We start from the raw sequence: 12,088 nt of genomic DNA, 5'->3' as shown, positions 1-12,088 counted from the left end.
CATGTCTTTTCAGGGCTTGATAGCTCATTTCTTTCTAACACTGAATAAAATTCCATTGTCTGGATGTGCCCACCTACTGTCATAGTCCATTTTAGCTGCTATAACAAAATACCACAGACTTGGTGACTTATAGACAACAGAAATTTATTTCTCACAGTTCTGGAGGCTGGAAGCCCAAGATTGGGGGCTAGGATGGTTGGGTTCGCTGAAGACCCTCTTCTGGGTCGCAGAGTGCTGACTTCTCAATGTAACCTCACATGGTGGCAAGAGAAAGGGAGCTTTCTCAGGCCTCTTTTGTAAGGGCACTGATCCCACTCATGAGGGCTCTGCCCTCATAACCTAATTATTCCCCAAAGGCCCCACCTCCTAACACCATCACCTTGGTGGTTAGGTTTCAACGTATAAATTGAGGGAGAACACATTCAGACCATTGCACCTTATGAAAGACATCTAGGTTGCTTCTAAGTTTTGGCAATCATGAATAAAGCTGCTATAAATAATTGTGCGCAGGTTTTTGTGTGGACGTAAGTTTTCAACGTATTTGAGTAAACACCAAGGACCAAGATTACTGGATCATGTGGTAAGAGTATGTTTAGTTTTGTAAGAAACCACCAAACTGCCTTTCAATGTGGCTGTAGCATTTTACATTCCCACCAGCAATGAATGACAGTTCCTGTTGTTTTATATACTCTCCAGAATTTGTTGTTGTTTCCTTTATTTTTAATATAAGGAAATGTTATTTCCCACTTTCATGTATAAATGACAGCATACCACAAACACTCCTTTTTAAGGAACCCTCCTGCACCATAGTGGTGCAGCCACTATGGAGGGAAGTGTGGAGGTTCCTCAAAAAACTAAAAATAGACTTACCATATGATCCAGTAATCACACACCTGGACGTATATCCAGAGAAAACTATAATTCAAAAAGACACGTGCACCCAATGTTCACGGCAGCACTATTTTCAATAGCCAAGGCAAGAAAACAACTTAAATGTCTATTGACAGATGATGATTAAAGATGTGGTGTATATATATATGTGTGTGTGTATGTATGTATATATATATATGTATATATATATATATATATAATGGAATATTACTCAGCCATAAAAAGAAAAATACTGCCATTTGCAGCAACATGGATGAGCCTAGAGATTATCATATTAAGTGAAATAAGTCAGACAGAGAAAGACAAATACCATACGGTGCCACTTATATGTGGAATCTAAAAAAATACCAATTTTATTTACAAATCAGAAATAGACTCATGGACATAGAATGCAAACTGTAGTTACCAGTGGGGATAGGCAGGGATAGATGAGGAGTTTGGGATTAACAGAGTCACATTACTATATGTAAAACAGATAAACAACAATGACCTATTGTATAGCATAGGGAACTTAATTCAATTTCTTGTAATAAAGAAACTGAAAATATATACATGTATATATGTATATGTATAACTGAACCACTTTGCTGTACACCTGAAACTAACATTGTAAATCAACTACACTGCAATTTAAAAAATGCTAAAAAAAACCCTCACTCCTTTTTAAACTTAAGAGTATACCTTAGAGATCATGCTATAGTTATATTTACATATATTATTTGTTCTTTTTTACAGCTGCAAAGTATACCATTGTATTGATATAGCATGGTTTTACTTAACCCATCTCCTATATTTGGGTTCTTTCCAGTCTTTGCTATTACAAATAGTACTTCAATGAATTCCTTATAAACTCATCCTTTTTATATTTTTCCCAATTTAACTTTGTGGTTGATTCCTAGAAATAGGATTGCTAAATCAAAGGGTAAGTACTTGTAAAATATTGACAAATCCCTCTCTCTGTAGGAATTAAAACATCTTGAATTTCCATAACAATGTATTAGAGTTCCTATATCTTCATAGTCTCATCAACAGAGTATGCTATCAAACTTTTGGATTTTCCCCAATCTGATAAGAAAGAAATAACTACTTAGTGAAGTTCTAAATTATACTTCTATTGTTACAAATGTTGTTGAAAACTTTTTTTATGTTTAAGATCCATGTGCATTTCTTTTTCCTATGAACTCCTCATATTAATAGCCCACTTTTCTATGGGGTTGTCTTTTTCCTTTAGTTTTAGAAGCTTCTATATATCTTAGAGATATTAACCCTTTGTCTGTAACATATACTCTCTCAGTTAATAATTTGAGGTTTTTTTATCTGGCTGTTTTTATTATCACCTTTTAAGTTTTTATCTAATCAAGTTCATCATTTTTTATTGCTTCTGGAGTCATAGTTTTCCCATTTTAAGGTTATAGAAGAAGTCAATTGTGTTTCCTTTAATGCTTCTATAACCACAAAAGTAAACCAGTTTAGTAGGTTGTAACTGACAATTTTTAAAATGATATAGGATTAAACGGAATAGAAAAAAATAGTATTACTCGCACATAATAAAGTATTAAAAGAGCTTGGAAGATGTCACTCCCATCCTCACAACAAGAAAAAAGCTGAACAAACTGAAAGCCATCAATTCATAGATTCATCAGGGAGTGGAGGCCAAAAGACAAACTGTTGCTCCCAAAACTTGAGAGACAGACAGGAAAATAAAGAATCACAGTTTACCAGGAGCAGAAGCCAGCAGCAGGAGCTAGTATTGGTAGGAATTCTTTACACTGTAATTGATGAATTGCTAAGTGGCTCAATATTTGAAAGTTAAAACTCTCAAAATATGAAGAGTTAAAAAACTCCAAGGGGTCCAGTTTTAAGGGGACTCTCACGCTTTGTTGATTTTTACCTCTAGATGCCCTATCCAGTTCTCACTGTGTAGATGAGAGACAAATCCCCTAATGCTTCCAGCAGGAGAAGGGGGCAAGTAACCATTCTGAAATACACCCAGAGCTTTCTGTTCTTCTTAACAAGGTCTACCCTCAAGAGAAACTGTTTTTCCAGAGCTTAAATGACTGGGATTTTACAAGAGTCTAACTGATCTGGGGGAAGGGAAATACCCAGTCCAGGCTCATTAAAAGACTGAGATCTAATCATAAGACTATAGAATACTTTCCCTCCTCCTACACCTTACCACAACATCCACCGGGCTCCTGTATAATATCAGAATTTTATAGCTGAAAGAACTACAAGCCTTAGATCCTGTTTAGTAAGTCTCTGTGAAAACCCAAAGACTATGGGGGAGACAAAAGCAATGACACTAAAAGGAATTTACTGCCTCTGACACCACAGCTACAGTAAATAGTAAACACAGTCTACTCATGTCTAGATGAATATAAAGCATGTATTGTTTTATAACAATTTGTATGTTTAGTGTATATATCAATACAGACATAGTTATGAATGTGTGTATTGGATTGTGATTTAAAATGTATTTCTTAACTGTGGACCACAGTCAAAAAAGTTGAAATCACATGGCATAAGGAATCTCTTCACAGAACCAAATAATACGAATACCTATGCACTTATTACCCATTCACGTACAATGAAGAGTTTCTCCCATTCCACGAAGTAACAGCTTAATGAAGACATGGACATGGACAATGTATGTTCATGAATGTTGTTTTGTTACTTTCATTAACACAATGAGGATCTCACAGATTGGTTCTTCTTTTTTTTTTTTTTTTAACTAGAACTCGCTTTAACTCTTCCAGTCAGAAGTCCTATGTTCTAGTAGTCCTTCTCGCTTAGCTAAGTGTGATACCCACCAAGCTGGCAAAAGATGCTAAAGAAGCTAGAGACCCTGGGATCCTGACAGACAGGCTTACTCTCATCTTACTTGTGCTAGCCATAGTCTCCATCTGCAATATTAGTGTCTGTGAATCAAGTAGGGGTTTTCGAGTATAAATATGGCACAAAACATATTTCCTTTAGCACTAAGCCTCTCAGCAATTTAGCTGCCTTGAGACACTACTGTGCTCTCTTTACTGCTTCCTATGTATACATGTATACATCTTTTTTCTTGCTCTTAGAACTTACCTAAATAAATCTCACCAATTTGTAAGGACAAACTCCTCTTAAGTCTAACTCCTGTATGAAATTTCCCTAGCCCTTTTTCTGTTTATCCCAGTCTCTAAGCATCCAAAGAATTTATTTCCTGAACCATTTTCTTTTTAACACAAAAATCATTGATCATCTTGAGTTTATTACTTAATTATTTTGCACATAGGAATCTTGACACACCTGTTAAATGACAGGCTCCTGGAATAAACAGTCATTTCTTTTATACTGTCTCAGTGGATCAGAAGATTGACGTTTGGCGGGTACTCAGTAACATATACATGTTAACAACTTTATCTTTCTATTATTTTTATGAATATGATACATTATTTAAAAGTTCACAAAGCTAGCAATCCATGAGGTGGAGCCAGTTCTTGTAAAAATATTTTTATAGAATTTAAGAATTACACTGATGATGCTAACAATTACAAGAACATTTTAAAAGATGAATAAGGAGATTAGTCTGCCCTGTGGTCAGATGATGGACTTTCTTAGGTAAGTCTATTTAGCTACTTCCTTCTGCATGTTGAGCTTCTAATTAACTCTTGAATTTATAATTCCCTAGGGTTTTGCCGCAACATTCAACAACTCAATTTTTTTCTCAGTGACACATAGATGCCACCCAAAACATATTTCTAAGTAAAACTCCTTTGTCTATTTTTCCGTCTAAAAAGTACTCTCTACTATGGGATGATGAAAATTCAAAGAACAAACAATACATAATTGAGTTACACACCAAGTACAAAATCTTCCTACTCAAGTTGGCATGCGTATACAACATTAAACGATCAATATCTCAAGCATTCAACATTGGTATTTCCTTTTTTAAACATGCAGACTTTTCTTTAAGTATCAACATCCTTGACACATCTTCTAATATATACTGGAATATCTTTTAGATTTTTGGGTCTATACATACTTCTTGATTACTTTTTTAGAGAAGATGTCTGAAAAGCCTGTCAAAATCCCCTTGAGGCCTTTGAATCTAGGGTCTCTACTTTTGACTTAAAAATTACTGTCCAAGTAGCCAAATAGCCAAGCAACTCAACTAGTACCTCTGCTAGTTCTACTTATGAATAATTCTGATTGAGTTCATTTATTTATGTACATTCAGACCCTTACATGGTTTCCCTATATAAACAAATATTTTTATAGACAATATAACTTTTGCTTCTTTGTTTTCAATAATAAATTCATTCAAAACTTGTGTTAGCCAGCTTTTGCTGTAGTGACAAACAATCCCAATATCTCTATGGATTATAAAAACAAATACGTATTACTTGCCCAAATTCATGAGGGTGGGGGTTCTGCTGGGCTTAGCTGAATTTGACTGAACTAGACCTTGGCTCCATGACAAGTAATTTTTCATTTCATATCCCAGGCTGAAGGAGTTAAGCTAGTATCTTGGACATGCTATTCTCATTTTGGAGGGAAAAATGGGTATCAAAACATGTGCAATGTGCAAGCACATTTAAAATGTCTACTGATGCAATCTATTAGTTTCAGTAGAAAGTAATATGACCCAGGCCAAAGTCAGTGGAAAGGAAAACATACTGTGCTCACAGAGAAGAATGGTTAAGTGTATGGAGGGGATTATTATTTGTGAAATAATGTAATCTACCACAGCCTGCTCCTGTTCACAAATGTTCACTTCCTTCCTGTAAGCCAAATGTAATCACCCCATCCTAAAGATACTCCAAGGTCTGATCTAATAAAAACATTTAGCTTGAAATTCAGGATCTTGAGTTTCTATCATGCCAAAATGTAGCTCTATTGAGCCAGAGTCCTATAAACTGAAAGACTTGTTATTTGTACCCACACATGATAAAATACACACCTACACATCCATAATTAAATAGTGTAACCACAATAAACACTTCCATTTAGAAATGAGAAGAAAGGGAGAACCCAGCAGTTACTGGTCCACAACAGTTCTGAAATCCCATTGAGGAATTGTTATAAGGTCTACTAACCTGAGTGTAGGGAACTTTACTTAATTAATCTTCAGTTTTGTTTCCTGGAGGTAGCTTCATAGTCCATTGTTCTTTATGACTCTTGATTTCACCTCTGGGAAGTCCTTCCTTTTCCAATATCCTATTTGGGAGAAATTTCCCTCTCTGGCTGCTGAACAGCTTCCTTAGCCTATCAAAAAAAAAGTTGGGAGTTCAAGGGTAGTTTCATTGTTCAAACAATCACAAACTCTTTTAATCCAGGCTGATAGAAATGTTGGCACCACAACCTTTTCAAAACATTGTTGATTTCATTGTTTACTGTTGATATATCTTACCGATAGCCAGATCCATAAGTAGAAAACACTCTTCTAGGCTTAATTACAGATAATTTGCACTCTTTAGGCTTCCATTAGGCCAATATATGATCTCTTTACCCAGAGTCATTTTGTACAAGTGAAATGACTTACTGGGGTCACTTTAAAGGAATTAGAGGTCTTAACAAATGGTAGTGGTGACGATGGTCTTGATTTGGTCTTTGCTTCCAAACCTGTGTCATCATCATCTTCTTCTCCTCCTCCTTTTTCTTCCTCTTCTTATTATGAAATGGGCATACTATTACTTAATAGGATGAAAATATTAATTCTTCTTATTTATGAAGGATAACAAAAACTCTTTATAGGTACTTTATAATATTAATTTTTAAAGACTGCTCTTGCCTTGTGATCTATATAATGGGCTCCTAAAAGATAATGGGTAAGTTGTTCCCTCTCCCATTTATCTATTTAAAAATCTCTTTGAAATTGTACTTAAAAATGCCTACATGTTACTGTGGTAATTTCATATTCAGAATTTGCTCAAATTGTTAAATTTCTGATGTGTTTTGAATTCACTGAAAATAATTTAAATTATTCTATATAATAAAATACATACACAATTAGAAAATGATTATCCATGCCCTTGACTTGGTCTTTACACTGAGGCTTTTGTCTTAATTTGCGAATAGTTTACTGGCTGGAGACGAGAAAGAGTAACATCTTTCAACTCTGTCTCTGGATTTCTGCATGAGGTCTCAACAGCTCAGGATGACCAAGTCCTGAAGACAAGAGGAAGCGTGGAAAACTAAAAATATTTCAGTATGATTTCAGGACAAAGATCAATCCTGTCAAATGCACAAAACAAGGGTTGAATATTATATTGAAAAGATAAATATTGGATTTAAAATTATGGAGTCAAAAATCCCATAAACAGTTTCACATTAGTATACTGCTATACACTGAAAACTGAAAAAGGAAAAAAAAAATCCCTGTGCCCTTCAGAGGTGGAATAACCCAGAGAACATGCATTTATACTTGAAGCAAGTCAGGGTGAAACGCAGAAATAATCTGATTAAACTACCTTGTGGTCTGGCACTTTTCTTCAGATGCTTTGTGGAGAAATCCTCAGTGTTGAAATTGAGTGAATACTGATAATATAGTAATTACTTTACTATCAAGGGCAACCACTGGGAAGAGAAAAAAATACCTTGAGGTTTATAGTTTATAGCTCTGATCACAAAATACAGTTAGTTCTGTCAATAACTACGTTAGCCAGATTTGGGAAAAACAGAAATTGAAATGCAGTTTTACTCTATCACTTTTCAAGGGCATGGCTTTGAGTTTGGTCTAAGTGGTGTGCAGGAGTCTGAAGAGCAACTCTGTATTTTGTCTCTTAGCACAGTGACTGCCCTGTGGAAGAGTCCAGCACACTTACAGCACAGGTAGGCTCCATTGTTCTTTTGAAATGGACAGCTGGGGAATGTTAACATGCTGATGACAAGCATAAAAAAATAACACTTCTGGCTCAGTTTGTACTCAACGTGCATGTATTTTAAAAGGAGAAATCTTGTAAGTGTCAGCCATAAACTGCTTTCAAAAACATGATCTGGTAAAATATGTCTTTGCAAAGTAGTCCAGGATACAGACATTTAAAATATTCACCTTTAAGACTGTCTTTGCATTTCCTTTAAGCACCTGTGTAGTGCTGTTGCCTGTCTCTGTAAGGACCAGTCATAAGAAGAAAAGTTATAGTAAAAACAAAAATCTAGAATCATCAAATATTGATGCAATATTAATGAACTACATGTGATCCTTTTATCACCAAAACATTGGACATGTGGCAATGCATTTGTATCAACTCCACATTGGTTGTAACATTATTGTTGAGTCTGCACCTCTGATCTTGTCACAGGCAAAAGTACTGAAAAGGCAAAGTAAACCTCTGTTGTCTTCCAGTCACCCAGGATCTCATTGCTCCTGTGACAAAATTACCTCTTTTCCTCCACCCTAGTATCAATAGCTACCATTCATTGGTTTCTCAACCAAGTTCTGGACACTGTGCTAGTCAAGTATATACATTAATATAACAATAGTAGGTAACCATGTTTCTCTTACAGATAAGAAAACTGAGACACCCCAAACATTAAATAATGTTCTCAAGCTCATAAAGCTGGTAGAGTGGTAGAGACAAGATTCAAACCAGGTCTTTTTGACTTTAAGAAAATTCATAATTCTGACCACAACACTGCCATCTGCACTTGGACTGGTTTCTTGCACACTGTAATGTGTGACAAAGAGGGAAGCAAACTACTTAAACTAGGGTGTAAATGACTACAACCCACCTCCCTCACCCCCGACACCTTTGATCTTTTTCTTTCACTTTGAAACATGAATTTGCTCATTCAATTGAATCTTTAATTGGATTGGTGATAAAAGGAAATGAACCATTTTAGACAAATGAGAAGTATTTGGAAATAGTAAAGATGAGCAGGAGCCAATCAGGTGCCATTTGAGTCATTCCATATAGCTGGTACTGTTATCTCTTTTGGCTGATGCTTTTTTTTTTTTTTTTTTGGAGTAGGTCTAGTATCACAGACTCATCCTCTCTTGAGAATGTTTAGCATAATTTAAAGCTTTAAATAAAAAGAAAAGATTGAAGAAAATCAGTGAGGTGTATTAAAAGTAGCCATTTGAATGCAGATTTTTGTTTCCCTGTTTGAGTGCATAGGACATTGGTAATAGAGGGTAATAAATTGATCCAGTTTACATGAATTTTAAGTTTCTGGTACTAATGCAAGCTTTCCATATGTTCTTATTCATAATTTATTTGCGAGGCAACTTCTGCTTATCCTTTGGTTTTTAACTACATTTTATGTGAACTCTTTTTCCATATTTTCTGCATCTTCATTTACTTAGAGTTAATTTCTCTTTCTTTCGTGTTCCCTAAAACTTATTATCTTTCTCTATATAAAGGCTCCTACACATTACATTGTAATTTTTTACATGTTAAGCTTTTTTCACTTTAACAATTTCTGATGGTCTACATTAATTTTTAATGATTGCATCTAATACAGTTTGGCACTGATTAATTGCCTAATAAACATATAATTTCTCTATCTGTATTTCATATTTGAAAAATGCCAGCCACAGGGTCAGTGTAACCTAAAATGTTTGTCTGCAAAAGTTAAATTTTTATCTATATGAAACTGTTTCTTCTATTCATTCCCCTTCTTTTTATTTGCTCACTCACTCCTGGTTTCTCTTGCATTCCTGCTCTCTTGCTTTTTACTCTCTTTCTCTTTCTCTCTCACTAACTCTACCTGCCTTTCATCACTGTCTCTAATTAGCTTCATTCTGCAAGACTCCTCATTGTGTCAGGGAAGATGACCAGTGATACCAGGTTCAAAATTTCCAAGCTTAGCAACCTTAGCAGAAAAAGAACATATTTCTTCTAGTGTTTAGAATGTTATCATCCTGCCTCGGTATATTTTATCTTACTTTTCACTGGTAATATTCTAAAGGATATACCACAAATATCTGGAACCTGATCTAGTACCTTCTTTGGTGGACTAGGTAGGTTTTTATTGTGATAATGCTGTGTAACAGACAAACTCCAAAGTCTCAGCTCCAGTCTCAGGAGATTCTCCCTTGTTGTTCCAAAAATTCTGCCAGCAGCTCTCAGGTTATATGATTCTTCATTAATGTATTGCATTTGTCCTATTCACTCAACCTTTGACTTAAAGTCTTAGGCTTCATTCTAGTTGCACTAAATTAGGTCATGCTACTATCTCTGAGCCAGTTATGGACTCAGGTAATGCTAATTAGTTTAGGCCTGAGCCACATGTGCTGCTCATGAAGCTACTTCTCTGAAGCACATGAGCTGCTTAGAGGGGTAATGGTGGTTACCTAAAACACAATCAGGGTGCTAGAACTGTAAGAATGTGATAAAAGTCTTCCAGAATCTGCAAATGTTCAACACAGAATATCAGGCTTACATTTTAGATTTCTTATTTAAGTTCAAGTTTGTAGTTTAGTCTACTTTGATCTTAGGAAGAAGGATCAGGCAACAGTTATGATCTGAACTCTCTATTAGTAGATACTGCCTCAAAGACTGAGCTGATAAAATCTGCAGAATAAAGAAGGAGCGATGAAGAGAGAGTTTGTAAAAGGTGATATTTTTCTTCCTCCACCAGTATGCTGATAAAGAGCAGCTACTTAAGTTTAAACTTTTTCCTTCCCTGGAAAGAATATAAGGCATTCTGAATTAGAAACATATGCTGGTGCATCAGTCATTGTTCCAGTTCTTGGTCATGATAGCAGAGGAAGAGTTACCCAGAAATTTTTTTCTTGATTAAAAAAAATATATATATATATATTTATATACATATATGTATATATATACATATGTAAGAAATGGAGGACAAATGTTAAATAATACAAGAATTCTGAAAAACAAATGTCATACATCTGAAATTTCTGATGTATGATAAACACTTAAGGAAAGTTAAGAAACAATTTTAGCAATGCTGAGGACAAGATTATTGCTATTCTGGGTTATATCTACATAGTGTCTTGGACTCAATGTTTATTCAGAGATCTGCTATGATATATCAATGAAGGATCTCCCACACAGAATTCACTGTGCTTATAAAACTCCTACCTCAACCTTTAAAAATATTTGTCTGTGGGGTGGTTTTGAACTGCTATGAAGATTTAGGGTGCTGTTTATAATTTTAAGCCATTCCTCTGGGGAAAGCCCACAATTTATTTATGTTCTAGAGATGAAATTATATAACATAGGAGATGTGATTGAAATAGTCCTGGATACATGGAAAGTGCTCAATAAATTGCAGGAAAGTTATCTTTCTTATTTTGCTGTTATTTTGCCTCATAGCATTTGAATCATTTTCTGTCTTTGGATGTGATGGTAGAAAAGTCCACCCTCACCTTTGCTGATCTCAAAGGATGAATGAAGGAGGCAGCTGGTTTCTAACATCTCTGCTTTGACAGCCCTCAGAGTCACCAGAGCCTCACATGCAGTTGTGGCTATTGGTAGCTTCTGGAGTTAAGAGTGCTTGAACATCTTCAGAATGTCAGTATTTTTTCAGGGAATAGTATCCATATGTCTCAAAGTGAAAATTAAATCCAAACTTCCTTCCTCATCAAACACTTGCTATTTCGTCTTTGAAAACTTGGTGAATCTGGTGCTCATGAAAACATGGGTTAGTGAGAATCAGTGTGAAAGGCCAAGTAACACATGTCTTCCTCCTCTTCTTTGGCTCTTCATTTTCACTATTCCAATAATCCCCCAATAGAAGAAAAGCAAACAATGAAACAAACAAGATATAGAAATGATGCTAACAAAGCAGAGTCATCCCAAAGTTAACGATAGAAGAAATGTAGTTTAATGCAATTCAGTTTGTGCTGATAACTAAATACTGATTGTTAAAGGTAATTTATAGAGGTTTGCAATTACTACATTTTTACACTATGACTTACGTGAATAAAAGCTTTAAGATATATTTTAACTGCATTATTTATGAAGAATAACTGCATATTCTTTATTTTGAGGTTTTTATTTTAAAATATCTATAGAAAATTTTTTAAAGATTATTTTCAAAATGAAAAAAGTAATGAATATTTTAATACTTATGTATATTTACAGAATTGCAAATCAATATAGGATGTAATTTTTTTATGCTTCAGGTTAGATCAGAGTAGAACAGCAGATGTAGAGATAAACAGTCAAATCTTTTGAAGGGCGAATCATCAGGATTTGTAGATTCATTGGATGTGGCATGTAAAAGACAAAAGAGGAGTCAAGGATAA

General features: G+C 34.9%; 1 long non-coding RNA gene across 1 annotated transcript in view; it reads right to left on the bottom strand.

Annotated features, from left to right (window-relative positions):
• Nucleotides 1–1,479: 1,479 nt before the first annotated feature.
• Nucleotides 1,480–12,088, bottom strand: part of LOC116659853 — a 103,595-nt gene continuing 92,986 nt past the window's right edge. Inside the window, exon 4 of the long non-coding RNA XR_004315209.1 lies at nt 1,480–6,135. This is a non-coding gene — a long non-coding RNA (uncharacterized LOC116659853). The remainder of the gene's footprint in view (nt 6,136–12,088) is intronic.

The sequence above is a fragment of the Camelus ferus genome, chromosome 25, assembly GCF_009834535.1.
Source record: "Camelus ferus isolate YT-003-E chromosome 25, BCGSAC_Cfer_1.0, whole genome shotgun sequence".
NCBI lineage: Eukaryota > Metazoa > Chordata > Mammalia > Artiodactyla > Camelidae > Camelus > Camelus ferus.
The sequence above is the reverse complement of the archived record's forward strand: the minus strand, read 5'-3'. Positions and strand labels throughout refer to the sequence as shown.